Raw genomic sequence first — 17,425 nt, 5'->3', positions numbered from 1 at the left:
GCTTTGGTATCTGAAAAAAATATTTGTGTCCAGAAAGTATTTCTTGGATGAGTGAATGCAACTTGTGTAGATTAGATTATTAGTCACCAAATATTGACATTATTCCCCTGCTTGCCCCCCCCCCACAGACCTACACTGTCTCCATGGGAGGAGTATATTTCCTGACCCATTGACACTAGTCTTGGCCATGTTACTTGGTTAATGGAATGTGGATATGAGTGTGAGTGTGGTGTTTCCCAGCCTAGTCTGTAAGAGACTTCTCCTCTGAAAGCTTGAAGTTCTACCATGAGATGAACTTGCCTCAAGTGTCTGCCGCCCCTTCAACTTGTCCAAGGAAATTAAGAGATGCATGGAAACAACCTGAACTCAAAACCCAGCTGATCTGTAGAGTTGCATGAAATACTTTTTATTACATGTCACTAAGATTTTGTGGTTGTCTTTTATGCATCATTATTGTAGTAAAATTCTGACTAATATCCCAACCCAGTGCCTTCGAGTCGATTCCATGACTAATATAGGAACATGATATGGAAGCCAAATACAGACCTAATGGTATATGAAGTATATGATTAATTCACTATACCTAGAAACAAGGGAAAGGGTTATCCTTGGTGCATCCTGAGTAGCGGGGTATTTCTCATCTCTTCCACATCAGGATTTGCCATATGACTTGCTGGGCAAATGGAATATGAATGAAGTGAAAGATTCCACATTCAAACAGAAGAATTAAGTGCCATTTACCTGGTTCCATCCATATTCCTATGCATTTGCCAGGATAGTGACTAACATAAGAGCTGCTAACCAGAAATGAAATAGGAAAGATGATAATACAGAGCAGATTTGCACTTGACTCACACCCAAGAGGTATTATAAATGAGAAATATCCCCACATTTTAAGTCAATGAAACTTGTGGATTGTCAATCAACTAGGATAGAGTTCAAGCCCAGTTCCAAGGATATAACCCAACCATTTCACCAATAACAGTAATCCTATTTGTCGTGATTATTTCTGGAGCATGAATTAAACCAGATGTTGTCTAATTAGGTCAACTGTTTATTTATTCTAGAAGGGGTTCATGCACCTGTAATTATTATACAAGTTTGAACTCAGGTTTTTTTTTTTTAACCCAGTTAACACAAATTTTAACTGATTTAGTGATAATGCAAAAAAAGTGCTGCTGCTGATGATAATGGTGATGATATACACCCGTCCCAACCCATATGTATTTTATATAATTAATACTGACAGGAGCTTGGGTGAAACTTTGACTTGCTCTACAAGCATGACTAGAAACCAGTGAGATATCACAGGTGTCTCCTATGAACAATAGGCATATTGGTTTTGACAGACCCTAAACCAAAGATGTCCCTATAATAGCTGACTTGAATATCATATTTTTAATACCATTAGGTGACCATTTATATATTTTTATAACTGGTCCTTATTAATGGTAAGATAAACGGGACATTAATAGATTTGAATATCAGTATAACAACAGAGAACTGCAAAAAATTCAAGCCAGATTCAGAAGAGGGAGTGGAACCAGGGATATCATTGCTGATGTCAGATGGATCCTGGCTGAAAGCAGACGATACCAGAAGGATGTTTACTTGTGTTTTACTGGCTATGCAAAGGCATTCGACTATGTGTGGATCATAACAAATTATGGATAACATTGTGAAGAATGGGAATTCCAGAACACATAATTGTGTTATCAGGAATCTGTACATGGATCAAGAGGCAATTGTTCAGACAGAACATGGGGAGACTGAGTAGTTTACCTTGAAGAAAGATGAATGTCAGGGTTGTGTCCTTTCACCATACCTATTCAATCTCTATGCTGAGCAAATAATCTGAGGAACTGGACTGTATGAAGAAGAATGAGGTATCAGAATTGGAGGAAGACTCATTACAGCCTGCATTATGCAGATGACACAACCTTGCTTGCTGGAAGTGAAGAGGATTTGAAGCATTTACTGAGGAAAATCAAAGACTACAGCCTTCATTACGGATTACACTTCAACACAAAAAAACAAAAATCCTCACAACTGGACCAATAAGCCAAACCACGATAAACAGAGAAAAGATTGAAGTTGTCAAGGATTTCATTTTACTTGGATCCACAATCAATACCATAGCAGCAGCAATCAAGAAATCAAAAGATGCTATTTCCAGAGGCAGAGCCAAGGTGGCAGAATAGACAGGCGCTTCCAGCAAGCTCTCTTTACAACAAACACCTGAAAAAAACAAGTGAAACAAGTATATTTATGACAAGCTAGGAGCCCTGAGTATCAAAGGCAAGCTTAGAAAAAGAACTGAGGGGCAGGGGGAGGAAGAGATGGTTCAGAAGTGGAGAGGAGTTACCAGATCTGAATCATGGGGAGCCCTTAGGCCCCATTCCCAGGAGCTGCAGTGGCGGGTTGGTACTAGTGTTCGGCCACAGTTTCCTCAGGGAGAAGCAGCCAGCCATACAGCCTACTCAGACCTCTGGAACCAGAGAAGAATGGCGCTCTCAGCAAAAGCTAATTACCTGCATATATTTCACTGCACCCCCCACTCTGCCCCCCCCGCCCCCCCTACTCCCAAGATGGCTTCAGTGGCTGACTTCCCTGGGCCTGAGATAGGTCCTGTTGAGAGCCTAGACCTATCCTCATGGGCTTTGAGAAGGAATAAATTTGCAATTGGGGAAAAACATAATTTACCACCTCCATTAACTGGGGAAGCTCAGGACAGAAGCAGCTCCTGATCAGACATAAACGGTCTGTGGACTTTGACAACCTTTCCCCTCTGCATGGACCTGTCTGGGCCTATTTCAGGAGAATAGGCCCCTGTTGGCAAACACCAACTATTTCAGCTGTGTGGTGGAGAGGTGGGTGTTTGATGTTTGACATTGCTTTGCCTATTAAACAGGGTCCTCACCTACCCATATCAGGGGCCTAAAGACAGATGGCTCCACTCAGGTCACCCAGCCACCCGCCAAAGGGATCCGAGGATAACTGGTACTTCTCAGTCCTTACAACCAAAAATATTGGGTGCCCATGGTCCGTCTGAAGAACCCACCCAACTGTACACTCTAGGGAATAGGGGCACACTTTCCTCAGAGACACTTCGGGGATGATTCTCAGCCCCCTGCCTTGTTCAGAGTATGACCATCTGCTACAACCAGATACAGGTACCTGCAACAATCACCCCTGCCCCTCTAAGGGTGTGGGACACAGCCTGCACCACACACTTGATGATCAGCTACCTAGACACCTGAGCGGAATTCATACAAGAAAACTGAATGCACTCCTAGACTGATCTACCTGATAACAGCTCTAACCATCTGGTGAGAGGACATCTGAGCTCCAAAAGTGAAAATAATCAAGTTAGCTCACTCAAGCAACCATCTGGGCATATCAAAACAAAACAAAGCAAGAAGCTATGACACAGTAAGCAAACATAAAATAAACTAATGCAATAACTTATAGATGGCTCAAAAAAAAAAAAAAGTCAATTTCATGTCACATAAAGAAACAGACCATAATTACCTCAACAAACTCTCGAAACAAAGAATCAAGGGATCTTCTAGATGAAAGTGCATTCCTGGAATTACCAGAGGCAGAAAACAAAACATTAATATGCAGAACCTTTCAAGACATCAAGAAGGAAATAAGGCAATGTGCAGAACAAGCCAAGGAACATACAGATAAAGCAAATGAAAAAATTAAAAAGATTATTCAGGAACATAATGAAAAATTTCATAAGCTGGAAAAATCCATAGACAGACAGCAATCAGAAATTCAGAAAATTAACAATAAAAATAAAGAAATAGACAACTCAATAGAAAGCCAGAGAAGCAGATTTGAGCAAATGGAAGGCAGAATTTCTGAACTTGAAGATAAAGCACTTGGCAGTCATATGTTTGAAGAAAAATCAGATAAAAGAATTTAAAAAAAATGAAGAAAGCTTAAGAATCATGGCAGACTGTATCAAGGGAAATAACCTACGAATGATTGGAGTATCAGAACAGGGAGGGATAACACAAAATACAGAGAAAATTGTTGAAGATTTTTTAGCAGAAAACTTCCCTGATATCATGAAAGAGGAGAAAATATCTATCCAAGATACTCGTCTAACTGAACATGAGGCAGATGTCAAAAGAAAGTCTCCAAGACAGATTATACTTGAACTTGCCAAAACCAAAGATAAAGAAAGAATTTTAAGAGCAGCTAGGGATAAAGGAAAAGTCACCTAGAAAGGAGAGCCAATAAGAATAAGCTTGGACTACTAGAAACCACACAGGCAAGAAGGCAATGGGATGACATATAAAAAGTTGAAGGAAAAAATTGCCAGCCAAGAATCATATATCCAGCAAAAATGTCTCTCAAATATAAAGGTGAAATTAAGACATTTCCAGGTAAACAGAAGTTTAGAGAATTCATAAAAACCAACGCAAAACTACAAGAAACACTAAAGGGAGTTCTTTGGCTAGAAAATTGATAATATCAGGTATCAACCCAAGACTAGAACACTGGGCAGAGCAACCAGAAGTCAACACAAATAGGGAAATCCAAAAAAACAAAGCAAGATTATTAAAAAAAAAAAAACCCTCAAAACAGGGTAACAGCAATGTTATCGTAGAAAAGAAGACAACATTAGAATAATAAAGAGGGAGTAAGAAATGTTATCATACACCTTCCATATGGAGTGGAAAATACGGCAATACAAAGAAATAAAAGTTACATTTAAATTTAGCAAAATAGGGGTAAATAATAAGGTAACCACAAAGGAGACAAGCTACCCTACTCATTAAAAAAAAAAAAAAAATAGAGACTCAGCAGAAACAAAATCAACAACAACAGATATGAGGAAAGGACAATATATAAAGAAAATCTACTCAGCACATAAAATCAAGTGGGAAAAAGAAACTGTCAATACACAAAAAAAGACATCAAAATGATAGCACTAAATTCACACCTATCCATAATTACTCTGAATGTAAATGGACTAAATGCACCAATAAAGAGTCAGAGAGTCTCAGACTGGATAAAGAAACACGATCTGTCTATATGCTGCCTACAAGAGACACACCTTAGACTTAGAGACACAAACTAAAACTCAAAGGATGGAAAAAATATATCAAGCAAACAATAAGCAAAAAAGAGCAGGAGTAGCAATATTAATTTCTGACAAAATAGGCTTTAAAGTTAAATCCATCAGAAAAGATAAGGAAGGACACTATATAATGATTAAAGGGACAATACACCAAGAAGCTATAACCATATTAAATATTTACACACCCAATGACAGGGCTGCAAGATACATAAAACAAACTCTATCAGCATTGAATAGTGAGATAGATAGCTCCACAATAATACTGGGATACTTCAACACACCACTTTCGCTGAAGAACAGGATATCCAGAAAGAAGCTCAGTAAAGACACAGAAGATCTAAATGCCACAATCAACTAACATGACCTCATAGACATATACAGAACACTCCACCCAACAGCAACCAACTAAACTTTCTTTTCTAGTGCACATGGAACATTCTCTAGAATAGACCACATATTAGGTCATAAAGCAAGCCTTAGCAGAATCCAAAACACTGAAATATTACAAAGCATTTTCTCTGACCAGAAGGCCATAAAAGTGGAACTCAATAACAGGAAAAGCAGGAAAAAGAAATCAAACACTAACTAAACAATACCCTGCTCAAAAAAGATTGGATTATAGAAGACATTAAAAAAAAAAAATAAGGATGGAATAAAGAAATTCATAGAATCCAATAAGATGAAAACACTTCCTAACAGAACCTTTGGGACACAGCAAAAGCGGTGCTCAGAGGCCAATTTATATCAATAAATGCACACATACAAAAAGAAAAAATGGCCAAAATGAAAGAATTATCTCTACAACTTGAAGAAATAGAAACAGAGCAACAAAAAAAAACTCACAGAGACTAGAAGAAAACAAATAATAAAAATTAGAGCAGAACTAAATGAAATAGAAAACAGAAAAACAATTGAAAGAATTAATAAGACCAAAAGCTAGTTTTTTTGAAAAAAATCAACAAAATTGATAAACTACTGGCCAAACTGACAAAAGAAAAACAGGAGAGGAACCAAATAACCCGAATAAGAAATGAGATGGGCGATATTACAACACACCCAACTGAAATTAAAAGAATCATATCAGATTACTCTGAAAAATTGTACTCTAACAATTTGAAAACCTAGAAGAAATGGATGAATTCCTAGAAACACATTACCTATTTAAACTAACACAAACAGAGGTAGTACAACTAAATAGAGCCATAACAAAAGACGAAGCGAAAAGGGTAATCAAAAAACTGCCCCCCCCCCAAAAAAAAGCTCTGGCCCGGACAGTTTCACTGAAGAGTTCTACCAAACTTTCAGAGAAGGGATAACACCACTACTACTACAGGTATTTCAGAGAACAGAAAAGGACAGAATACTCCCAAACTCATTCTATGAAGCCACCATATCCCTGATACCAAAACCACGTAAAGACATCACACACACACAAAAAATTACAGACCTATATCCCTCATGAACTTAAATGCCAAAATCCTCAACAAAACTCTAGCCAATAGAGTTCAACAACATATCAAAAAAAAATAATTCACCATGACCAAGTGGGATTCATACCACGTATACAGGAATGTTTCAACATTAGAAAAACCATTAATGTAATCCATCATATAAATAAAACAAAAGACAAGAATCACATGATTTCATCAATTGATGCAGAAAAGGCATTTGACAAAGTTCAACACCATTCATGACAAAAACTCTCAGCAAAATAGGAATACAAGGAAAATTCCTCAACATAATAAAGGGCATTGATACAAAACCGATAGCCAACATCATCCTAAATGGAGAGAGCCTGAAAGTATTCCCCTTGAGAACGGGAACCAGACAAGGATGCCCTTTATCACCACTCTTATTGAACACTGTGCTGGAGGTCCTACCCATAGCAATTAGGCTAGATAAAGACATAAAGGGCATCCAGATTGGCAAGGAAAAAGTAAAAGTATCTCTATTTGCAGATGACATGATCTTATACACAGAAAACCCTAAGGAATCCTCCAGAAAACTACTGAAACTAATAGAAGAGTTCAGCAGAGTATCAGGATACAAGACAAACATACAAAAATCAGTTGGATTCCTCTACACCAAAAAAAGAACATCGAAGAGGAAATCACCAAATCAATACCATTTACAATAGCCCCGAAGAAGATAAAATACTTAGGAATACATCTTACCAGAGATGTAAAATACCTAAACATAGAAAACTAGAAGACACTACTGCAAGAAACCCAAAGAGACCTACCTATGTGGAAAAACATACGTTGCTCATGGATAGGAAGACTTAGCATTATAAAAATGTCTATTCTACCAAAGGCAATCTATAGATTTAATGCAATTCCGAGCCAAATTCCAACTTTTTAAAAATAATTTGTATTGTGCTTTAAGTGAAAGTTTACAAATCAAGTCAGTCTCTCACATATAAACTTATAATATCCGCCTTACTACACAATGAGACAGCCCGCTCCCTCCTTCCAGTCTCTCTTTTGGTGACCATTTTGTAAGCTTCTAACCGTCCCATCTTCCCTCCAAACAGGAGATGCCAACATAGTCTCAGGTGTCCACCTGATACAAGTAGCTCACTCCTCATCATCTCTCTCTCCAATCCATTGTCCAGTCCAATCCATGTCTAATGAGTCCAATGACATTTTTTAATGATAAGTAAAGCATTACTGGAAAAGAAGAATAAAGTGGGAGGCCTCACTCTACCTGATTTTAGAACATATTATACTGCCACAGTAGTCAAAACAGCCTGGTACTCCTACAACAACAGATTCATAGACCACTGGAACAGATTTGAGAATCCAGACATAAATCCATCCACATATGAGCAGTTGATATTTGACTAAGGCACCAAAACATTTAAATAGGGAAAAGACAGTTTTTTAAACAAATGATGCTGGCATAACTGGATATCCATCTGCAAAAAAATCAAACAAGACCCATACCTCACCCCATGCACAAAAACAAACTCAAAATGGATCAAAGACCTAAATATAAAATCTAAAATGATAAAGATCATGGAAGAAAAAATAGGGACACTGTTCAGAGCCCTAATACATGGCATAAAGAGTATATGAAACATTATTAATAATGCAGAAGAAAAACCAGGTAACTGGGAGCTCCTAAAAATCAAACACCTATGCTCATCCAAAGACTTCACCAAAAGAGTTAAAAGATTACCTAGACTGAGGAAAAGTCTTTAGGTATGACATTTCCAATCAGTGCCTGATCCCTAGAATCTACATGATACTGCAAAAATTCAACTACAAAAAGACAAATAACACAATTAAAAAATTGTCAAAAGATATGAACAGACACCTCACTAAAGAAGACATTCAGGTAGCTAACAGATACATGAGGAAATATTCATGGTCGTTAGCCATTAGAGAAATGCAGATCAAAACTACAATGACATTTCATCTCACTCCAACAAGGCTGGCATTAATCCAAAAAACACAAAACAAGAAATGTTGGGGAAGTTGTGGAGAGATTGGAACACTTACACACGGTTGGTGGGAATGTAAAATGGTACAACCACTTTGGAAATCAATTTGGCGCTTTCTTAAAAAGCTACAAATAGAACTACCATAAGATCCAGCAATCCCACTCCTTGGAATATATCCTAGAGAAATAAGAACTTTTACAGGAATAGATATATGCACCCTTCTGTTCATTGCAGCACTGTTTAGAATAGCAAAAAGATGGAAGCAACCAAGGTGCCCATCAATGAATGAATGAATAAATAAACTATGGTATATTCACATGACAGAATACTGCGCATTGATAAAGAACAGTGATGAATCTGTGAAACATTTCATAACATGGAGGAACCTGGAAGGCATTATGTTGAGTGAAATTAGTTACAACAGAATAAGTATTGTATAAGACCACTACTATAAGAACTAAGAAATAGTTTAAACAGAGAAGAAAATATCCTTTGATGGTTAAGAGAGATGGGAGGGAGGGAAGGAGAGAGGGAGGGAAGGAGAGGGATATTCACTAATTAGGTAGTAGATAAGAACTACTTTAGGTAGTAGATAAGAACTACTTTAGGTGATGGGAAAGACAACACACAATACAGGGGAGGTCAGCACAACTGGACTAAACCAAAAGCAAAGAAGTTTCCTGAATAAACTGAACGCTTCGAAAGCCAGAGTAGCCAGGGCAGGGGTTTGGGGACCATGGTTTCAAGGGACATCTAAGTCAATTGGCATAATAAAATCTATTAAGAAAGCATTCTGCATCCCACTTTGGAGATTGGCATCTGGAGTCTTCGGCCCTAGCAAGCGGCCATCTAAGATGCATCAATTGGTCTCAGTCCACCTGGATCAAAGGAGAATGTAGAACACCAAGGACACAAGGTCATTAAGAGCCCAAGAGACAGAAAGGGCCACATAAACCAGAGACTACATCAGCCTGAGACCAGAAGAACTAGATGGTGCCCAGCTACAACTGATGACTGCCCTGACAGGGAACACAGAGAACCCCTGAGGGAGCAGGAGAGCAGTGGGATGCAGACTCCAAATTCTCGTAAAAAGACCAGACTTAATGGTCTGACTGAGACTAGAAGGACCCTGGTGGTCATGGCCCCCAGACCTTCTCTTGGCCCAGGACAGGAACCAACTCTTCAGACAGGGATTGGACTGGACAATAGGTTGGAGAGGGATGCTGGTGAGGAGTGAGCTTCTTGGATCAGGTGGACACTTGAGACTGTGTTGGCATCTCCTGTCTGGAGGGAAGAGGAGAGGGTAGAGAGGGTTAGAAGCTGGAGGAATGGACATGAAAAGAGAGAGTGGAGGGAGGGAGTAGGCTGTCTCATTAGGGGAAGAGCAATTGGGAGTATGTAACAAGGTGTATATAAGTTTTTGTGTGAGAGACTGACTTGATTTGTAAACTTTCGCTTAAAGCACAACAAAAATTAAAAAAAAAAAAAAGAAAGAAATCAAAAGACACATTGCATTGGGCAAATCTGCTGCAAAGGACTTCTTTAAAGTGTTGAAAAGCAAATATGTCACCTTGAAGACTAAGGTGTGCCTGACCCAAGGCATTGTGTTTTCAATCGCCTAATATGCATGTGAAAACTGGACAATGAATAAGGAAGACCAAAAAAGAATTGACGCCTTTGAATTGTGGCGTTGGCAAAGAATATTGAATGCACTGCCAAGAGAAGGAACAAATCTGTCTTGGAAGAAGTACAACCAGAATGCTCCTTAGAAGCAAGGATGGCGAGACTGTGTCTTACATACTTTGGACATGTTGTCAGGAAAGATCAGTTCCTGGAGAAGGACATCATGCTTGGTAAAGTACAGGATCAGCGGAAAAAAAGGAAGACCCTCAAAGAGAGAGATTGACACAGTGGGTGCGACAATGGGCTCCAGGATAGTAACGATTTTAAGAATGGTACAGGACCAGGCAGTGTTTTGTTCTGTGATACATAGGTTGGCTATGAGTCAGAACAGACTTGATGACACCTAACAACAACAATCAATTTGAAAATGATACCTTCAGTTCTTTTTTACTCCAATTTACTGAACGCTCTGTAATTCTGGTTGACTCATAGTGCCACAGTATTTCAAATTTATTTTCCTAACTTTTTTCAGATTCTTTGAAATCATCCTACTGAGTGATTTGGATAACTTTTATATACAACTTCCATCAACCTAGTTGCATGGTACATTCAAATATTAACAAAAAAAAAATTAGTCAACCCATTTATTTAAGTCTGATTAGAGCCACTTCATTTCTCACAAAAAGATTTAATAAATATCGAATTATTTTACAAATAGTTGTGTTGACATTTGTAAACATATTCCATTTTCTCATGCTTTACTTGAGTCATATTAAGCCCTGATATCCTCCTTCCTTTTGGGAATGTGAGAGTGGAGAGGCAATTAAGAATAATCCACAGCTGGCTCCAGTCAGACATCTCCTTTCCATGAACCCTTCCTTTATGATAAAAATCTCACATGAGATGATTCTAGATGATGTAATTATCAAGGAAGAGTAAAATTCCCGTGTTTCCATATGAGGTTTCATTTCACTGAGAATTAAGTTACCTTGATTAGTGTTTATTTTCCTCGTGCCACACACAAGCAGTTGCACCTAGAAGATATTGCTTGTTTAAGATATTTCTGTTCATTTGTTTAACTTTAAGAGTCTTCTTTGGGACCCAGTCAAGACAGCCAAATTGCATTTGGTTCTTTTTCTGGTCTTTAGGAGCCAATGATGTAACCACCAGGAAGGTAAGTAGCTATAAAAACGAATGTTTCTGCACAAATGAGTTCAAATGCATGACTGCAGGACATCAGGAATGTTCTGGATGAAATATGATGAATATGTTGTTGCTTCTAAGATTTTGTGGAAACTCTGGTGACATAGTGGTTAAGTGCTACAGCTGCTAACCAAAGGGTCAGCAGTTTGAATCTGCCAGGCGCTCCTTGGAAACTCTATGGGGCAGTTCTACTCTGTCCTATAGGGTCGCCATGAGTAGGAATCACCTCGATGGTACTGGGTTTGGTTTGGTTTTTTGGTTCTAAGATTTTGCAGGTAAGGATAAATTTTCTTAATCTTTTTATTCCCATAAGTGATTGTCTAGTCAAATATACATTATTCTATTTTAAACACCATTGTAGAAGCAACCTTCTGTATGTTCCTGCTATGAACATATTTTACATTTTGTTTGATTATTACTGTTCTAGTCCTACCCTTCTGAGAACCAATCCTTTTGAAATCCTCACCTGCTCTTCATATTAGGTTTCTAACTTACTCTTCTTACATTAATAACAAAATATTAATATCTATATTTATAAATTTATCACTTCAACATGACAGTTAAATTATCTAGCCTGATGTATGGATTCAATAGATAATAAGTAACATATTTATATTTTCTTACTATTTTAAATAACTTTCGCATGCCATGTGAGGCAGGCAGTGCAGGAATTATCTATATTTTAATTTCAGGAAGGTAAATTGCTTACTTAGATGCATACCCCCAATAGCATATAAACACTGAAATTCAACCTAGTGTTTGTGAATTCACAATGAAACTGGAAGGGAAACAAAAAGAGGTAGCATAGAAAGAAAGAAGACGGGAAGGAAGGAAACGTATCTGAGCAAACTGTCTAGAAGCTTGGAGTGAGTAAAGAAGGCAGGTAGAAGAAATAGCAATATTTGTCAGTATTGGCTTTGTTTCATCCATTGTCAGAAGTAAGTTTCATACGTATGTATATATATATATGTATATTCTTTCCAGATGAGGGTCATCATCCCATTTTGTGGGTGAGTAAATCAAGGCTACGGAAAGTAAAGAAGCATACTTAAAGTCATCAGCCAATTAAGGGCAGAGTGGGATTACAAATAAAAATCTGCGTAATTAAAAAGCCAACATTGTATCAATGATATTTCCCTTAACGTTATAATGGCTCCCACTTTATACTTACAATGTAAGCATTGCTGGACAGTATAAAATATCTATTTGATTCCTGAGTTTCCTATACAAAAAAGTAATGATGAAAGTGGTGAGAAATTTAAAGTCTTGAACACTACAAACACTCTGGGCTGTACCATACATAATACGACATGAACAATTGACTTCATTCTCCAAAAGTAAAAGATAAGAAATATTAGACAGTAAAGATAATTTAAATCTATTAGCCAGCAAAACATGTGAAAATAGTAGCCCAACCACTCCTGACTGTCTACTGTGTTAGTATCATAATCACTATTCAGGGACTGATGCTGAGTTTGTGCCATTGAGAATGGGTGAAAACAGGAGCACCAACTGGTCTCAAAGGCATTTAAACCCCTACTGAGATCTGGAGCTAATCATTTTATCTTACTTATTTGGAATTTATTATAATTTTTGATCAATTTACATTTAAAATTTTAAACATTACATAATTCTCTTTGACATATTTCATGCACTAAATACATAGCTGGAATATAAGCTTATCAATTTATCTGACTTATTACAAGAAAGGAATCCTGGTGATGTAGCGGATTCCAACCTGGCTGCTAACCAAAAGGCCTACAGTTCAAATCCACCAGCCACTCCTTGGAAGCCCTTATGGGGCAGCTCTCCTCTGTCCTATAGAGTCGGTATGAGTTGGAATCAACTTGATGACAACAGGTTTGGTTTAGTCTTTTTTAACACAAGAAAAATCTAAATGTTAACATCATTTTTGGTGAATTTATATTTTGAAATTAAAAAGAAATGTATATATCTAAAAAAAGCATAGATAGATTGTAACCTGTTTTACAAATGTTGAAATTAAGTTTTATAGTCAGTAAGTATTGCCGATATACAGCTAGTCAATGAAGGAAGTAAAACCCAGGTAATTGAAACTTGATTCTAAATCCCATTCTGTCTCCACAAAAATGTAATTACTTTTTAATCATGCCTGAACTCTGAGTGGACAAGAATATAATAAAAGAAAAAAACAACAGCAAATAAAATGAAACACTGTTTTAAGTCTTAAGGTGGAGAAATAAGAAAGACATTTAAAAGTAAATAACAAGGCTTCAACAACAGGTAAAGAGCGCAATAAGGCAGTAAACATGTTGAGTCGACAATAGTGACCATAGTGCTATAAAAAAAAATATATATATATAGGATGTTAAAAAAAAAAAAAGACTTCACAGGGACACACAGTGATCAGTATCACATAAAATGGTGGTGGGACTAGAACTTGGGTTTACAGCACTGTGAAGATTTTCAAAGCTATTTAGGAAGTGGTAAAGGGAAAAGTAATGCATTCAGAATGGGAAGAGTTGTGAGCAAAGCTATGTTTATGTAATGATTTAAGCATTTTTTCTACAGCATGGGACTTGTAAAATGATTTATTGCATTAAAATAATACTTGAATGACATGGACAACTAGTTTAATTCCAATAAATCAGAAATTGCAACACCTGCTAAAGGGAAAAGCTGCTGGATGCACATTTTGAAGCATCTAGCTGCTTTATTTCGGTGTCAAGATGCTCCTCTCTTTTACATAACGCTGGTAACCTCTGCTGCACTTATTTTTTATTCTTTGTTTTCTGTTTGTATCTGTCATGACAATAGGTATCTATTGACTTATTCTGCTGTTTAATGTGTTTTTATTTGTTTTTGTCTTTTTTAACCATCCGAATTATTACATTAAACATTTACCTACAAGTACACCTATAGTTATGGAACATATTTGTTGTTGAAACTTTCATGTCAAAATATTTTTTGATTCAGTATTCTCTAGCCACAATAGTCCCTCCAACTCTTTAAACCATTGGAACATCACTTTATAATTTGAAATGTAGTGTTATACACATTATTACACACCTGATTGTTGTCTTAAGCCACATAAAAAAAAAAAACATAGTGGTGAAAAATTTATATAGAGACGATGATTTGATGAAATAGTGGTTTGCCTAATAATAAAACTTAACATTTTTATAAGATTTTTCACTGTACTTTTCAAGGAGAGATTTGGAGCCAATTCTTGAACAATGCTCTTGGCAGGCTGAAGAATTTTTACCTTAGTAGAAGGTGAAGAGCAGTGGCAAATATTGAGACAAAGCTGTCTTTCTTCCTGCGCTGAGATGAAGGTCCGTGTTGCTGTGTGGAACTGCATCACGTAGAGAATTTCTAAAGGGAGCCAAGACCCGCTATGCAATTTCTTCATCCTTAGAGTTAAAGAACCGTAAGAATATTTCCTATACTTCAATCTATTCTTGAACATTGAGTGAATGGTCCAAAAAATGAATGATATTGGGTAATATTTGTGAGAAAACTACGTGTAGAATGTTCATTATATGTACACAGAGCTCTGGGTATATGGAGCAAGAAAAATATCTACAAAAAATATGAATTAATTAAGAGAATTAGATTCTGGCAACCAGCACAGAACCAATATGCACTTATGTCTTTAGTGATGTTCAATATCCAATGCCTTTATTTTTAACTGACTTACTTACAGAGCTGTGTTTTGTTCTAGAGATCAGTGTTATGAAGGCAAGTGGGACTTGCTGAGGCACCGCAAATGACGTCAGTGTGATTATGTGTATCCAACTGGGGATCCATCATCAACACTGTTGGTAAACTACTGGTAAGTAAGCACTTTTATTCAACCTATTTCTGACTAAAAGAGCCAGTCCCCAAAATATACTAAAAGGTGGATGTCATGGATTGTATTATGTCCCCCCCGAAAAATGTGTGTATCAAGTTGGTTAGGCCATGATTCCCAGTGTTCTGTAGTTGTCCTCCATTTTGTGATTGTAATTTTATGTTAAAGAGGATTAGGGTGGGATTGTAACAAAAACATTACTAACAATGTACAAGTACCCAAAGAGAAATTAGATAACTCCTAAAAACCAAACACTTATGCTCATCCAAAGTCTTCACCAGGAGAGTAAACTGATTGCCTACAGACTGGGAAACAGTTTTTAGCTATAACATTTCTGATCAGCATCTGAACTCTAAAATCTACATGATATTGCAAAAACTCAATAACAAAAAGACAAATAATCCATTTAAAAAATGGGCAAAGGATAGGAACAGGTGCTTCAACGAAGAAGACATTCAGGCAGGTAACAGATACATGAGGAAATGCTCACAATCATTACCCGTTAGAGAAATGTAAATCAAAACTACAAGGAGATACCATCTCACTCCAACAAGGCTGCCATTAATCCCAAATCACAAAATAATAAATGTTGGAGAGGTTGTAGAGAGACTGGAACACTTATTCACTGCTGGTGGGAATTTAAAATGGTGCAGCCACTTTGAAAATCAATCTGGCACTTCCTTAAAAAGGTAGAAATAGAACTACCATAGGATATGGCAATCCCACTCCTTGGAATATATCTTAGAGAAATAAGAGCCTTTATATGAACAGATACATGCACAACCATGTTCATTGCAGCACTGTTTACAATAGCAGAAAGATGGAAGTAACCAAGGTGCCCATCAACAGATGAATGGATAAATAAATTGTGGTACATTCACACGATGGAATACTTCACACAGATCAAGAACAATGATGAATCCGTGAAATATTTCATAGCTTGGAGGAATCTGGAGGGCATTATGCTGAGTGAAATTAGTCAGTTGCAAAAGGACGAATATTGTATGAGAAGACTATTATAAGAACTCAAGAAATAGTTTAAACAGAGAAGAAAATATTCTTTGATGGTTATGAGGGTGGGGAGAAAGGGAGGGAGAAGGATATTTGCAAATTAGATAGTAGACAAGAACTATTTTAGGTGAAGGGAAAGACATCATACAACAAAGGAGAGGTCAGCATAACTGGACTAAATGAAAAGCAGTTTCCTGAATAAACCAAATGCTCCAAAGGCCAGAGTAGCAGGGGCAGCAGTTGGGGGACCATGTTTTCAGGGGACATCTAGGTCAATTGGCATAATAAAATCTATTAAGAAAACATTCTGCATCCCACTTTGGTGAGTGGCATCTGCAGTCTTAAAAACACTATCAAGCAGCCATCTAAGATGCATCAATTGGTCTCAACCTACCTGGAGCAAAGGAGAATGAAGAACACCAAAGATACAAGGTAATTATGAGTCCAGAAGACAGAAATGGCCACGTAAATCCAAGACTACATCAGCCTGAGACCAGAAGAACTAGATGGTGCCCGTCTACAACCGAAGACTGCCCCGACAGGGAACGAAACAGAGCATCCCTGATGGAGCACGAGAACAGTGAGATGCAGACCTCAAAGTCCCATAAAAAAATCAGACTTAATGATCTGACTGAGACTAGAGGAACCCTGGAGGTCACGGTCCCCAGACCTTCTGCTGGCCGAAGACTGGAACCATTCCCAAAGCCAACTCTTCAGACAGGGATTGGACTGGATTATAGGATAGAATATGATAGTGGTGAAGAGTGACCTTCTGATCTTAAGTGGACACATAAGACTATGTGGGCAGCTCCCGTTTGGAGGAGAGATGAGAAGGAAGAGAGGGACAGAAAGTGGCTGAATGGACACGGGGAATACAGGGCTGAGAGGAGTGTGCTGTCTCATTAGTGGGAGAGGAACTAGGAGCACATAGCAAGCTGTATACAAGTTTTTGTATGAGAGATTGACTTGATTTGTAAAGTTTCACTTAAAGCACACACACACAAAAGATGCAAAGAATACACAGAGTCACAGTACCAAAAGAAATGGTCGACTCTCAGTTGCTTCATGAGGTGGCATATGATGAAGAACTGGTAGTAGTGAAGCAAGAAGTCCAAGCTACACTGAAGGCACTGGCGAAAAACAAGGCTCCAGGAGCTGACAGAATACCCACTGAGTTGTTTCAACAAACAGATGCAGCCCTGTACATGCCCAC

Source organism: Loxodonta africana, unplaced genomic scaffold (assembly GCF_030014295.1).
Source record: "Loxodonta africana isolate mLoxAfr1 unplaced genomic scaffold, mLoxAfr1.hap2 scaffold_31, whole genome shotgun sequence".
Taxonomy (NCBI): domain Eukaryota; kingdom Metazoa; phylum Chordata; class Mammalia; order Proboscidea; family Elephantidae; genus Loxodonta; species Loxodonta africana.
Note: the sequence above shows the minus strand (reverse complement) of the source record.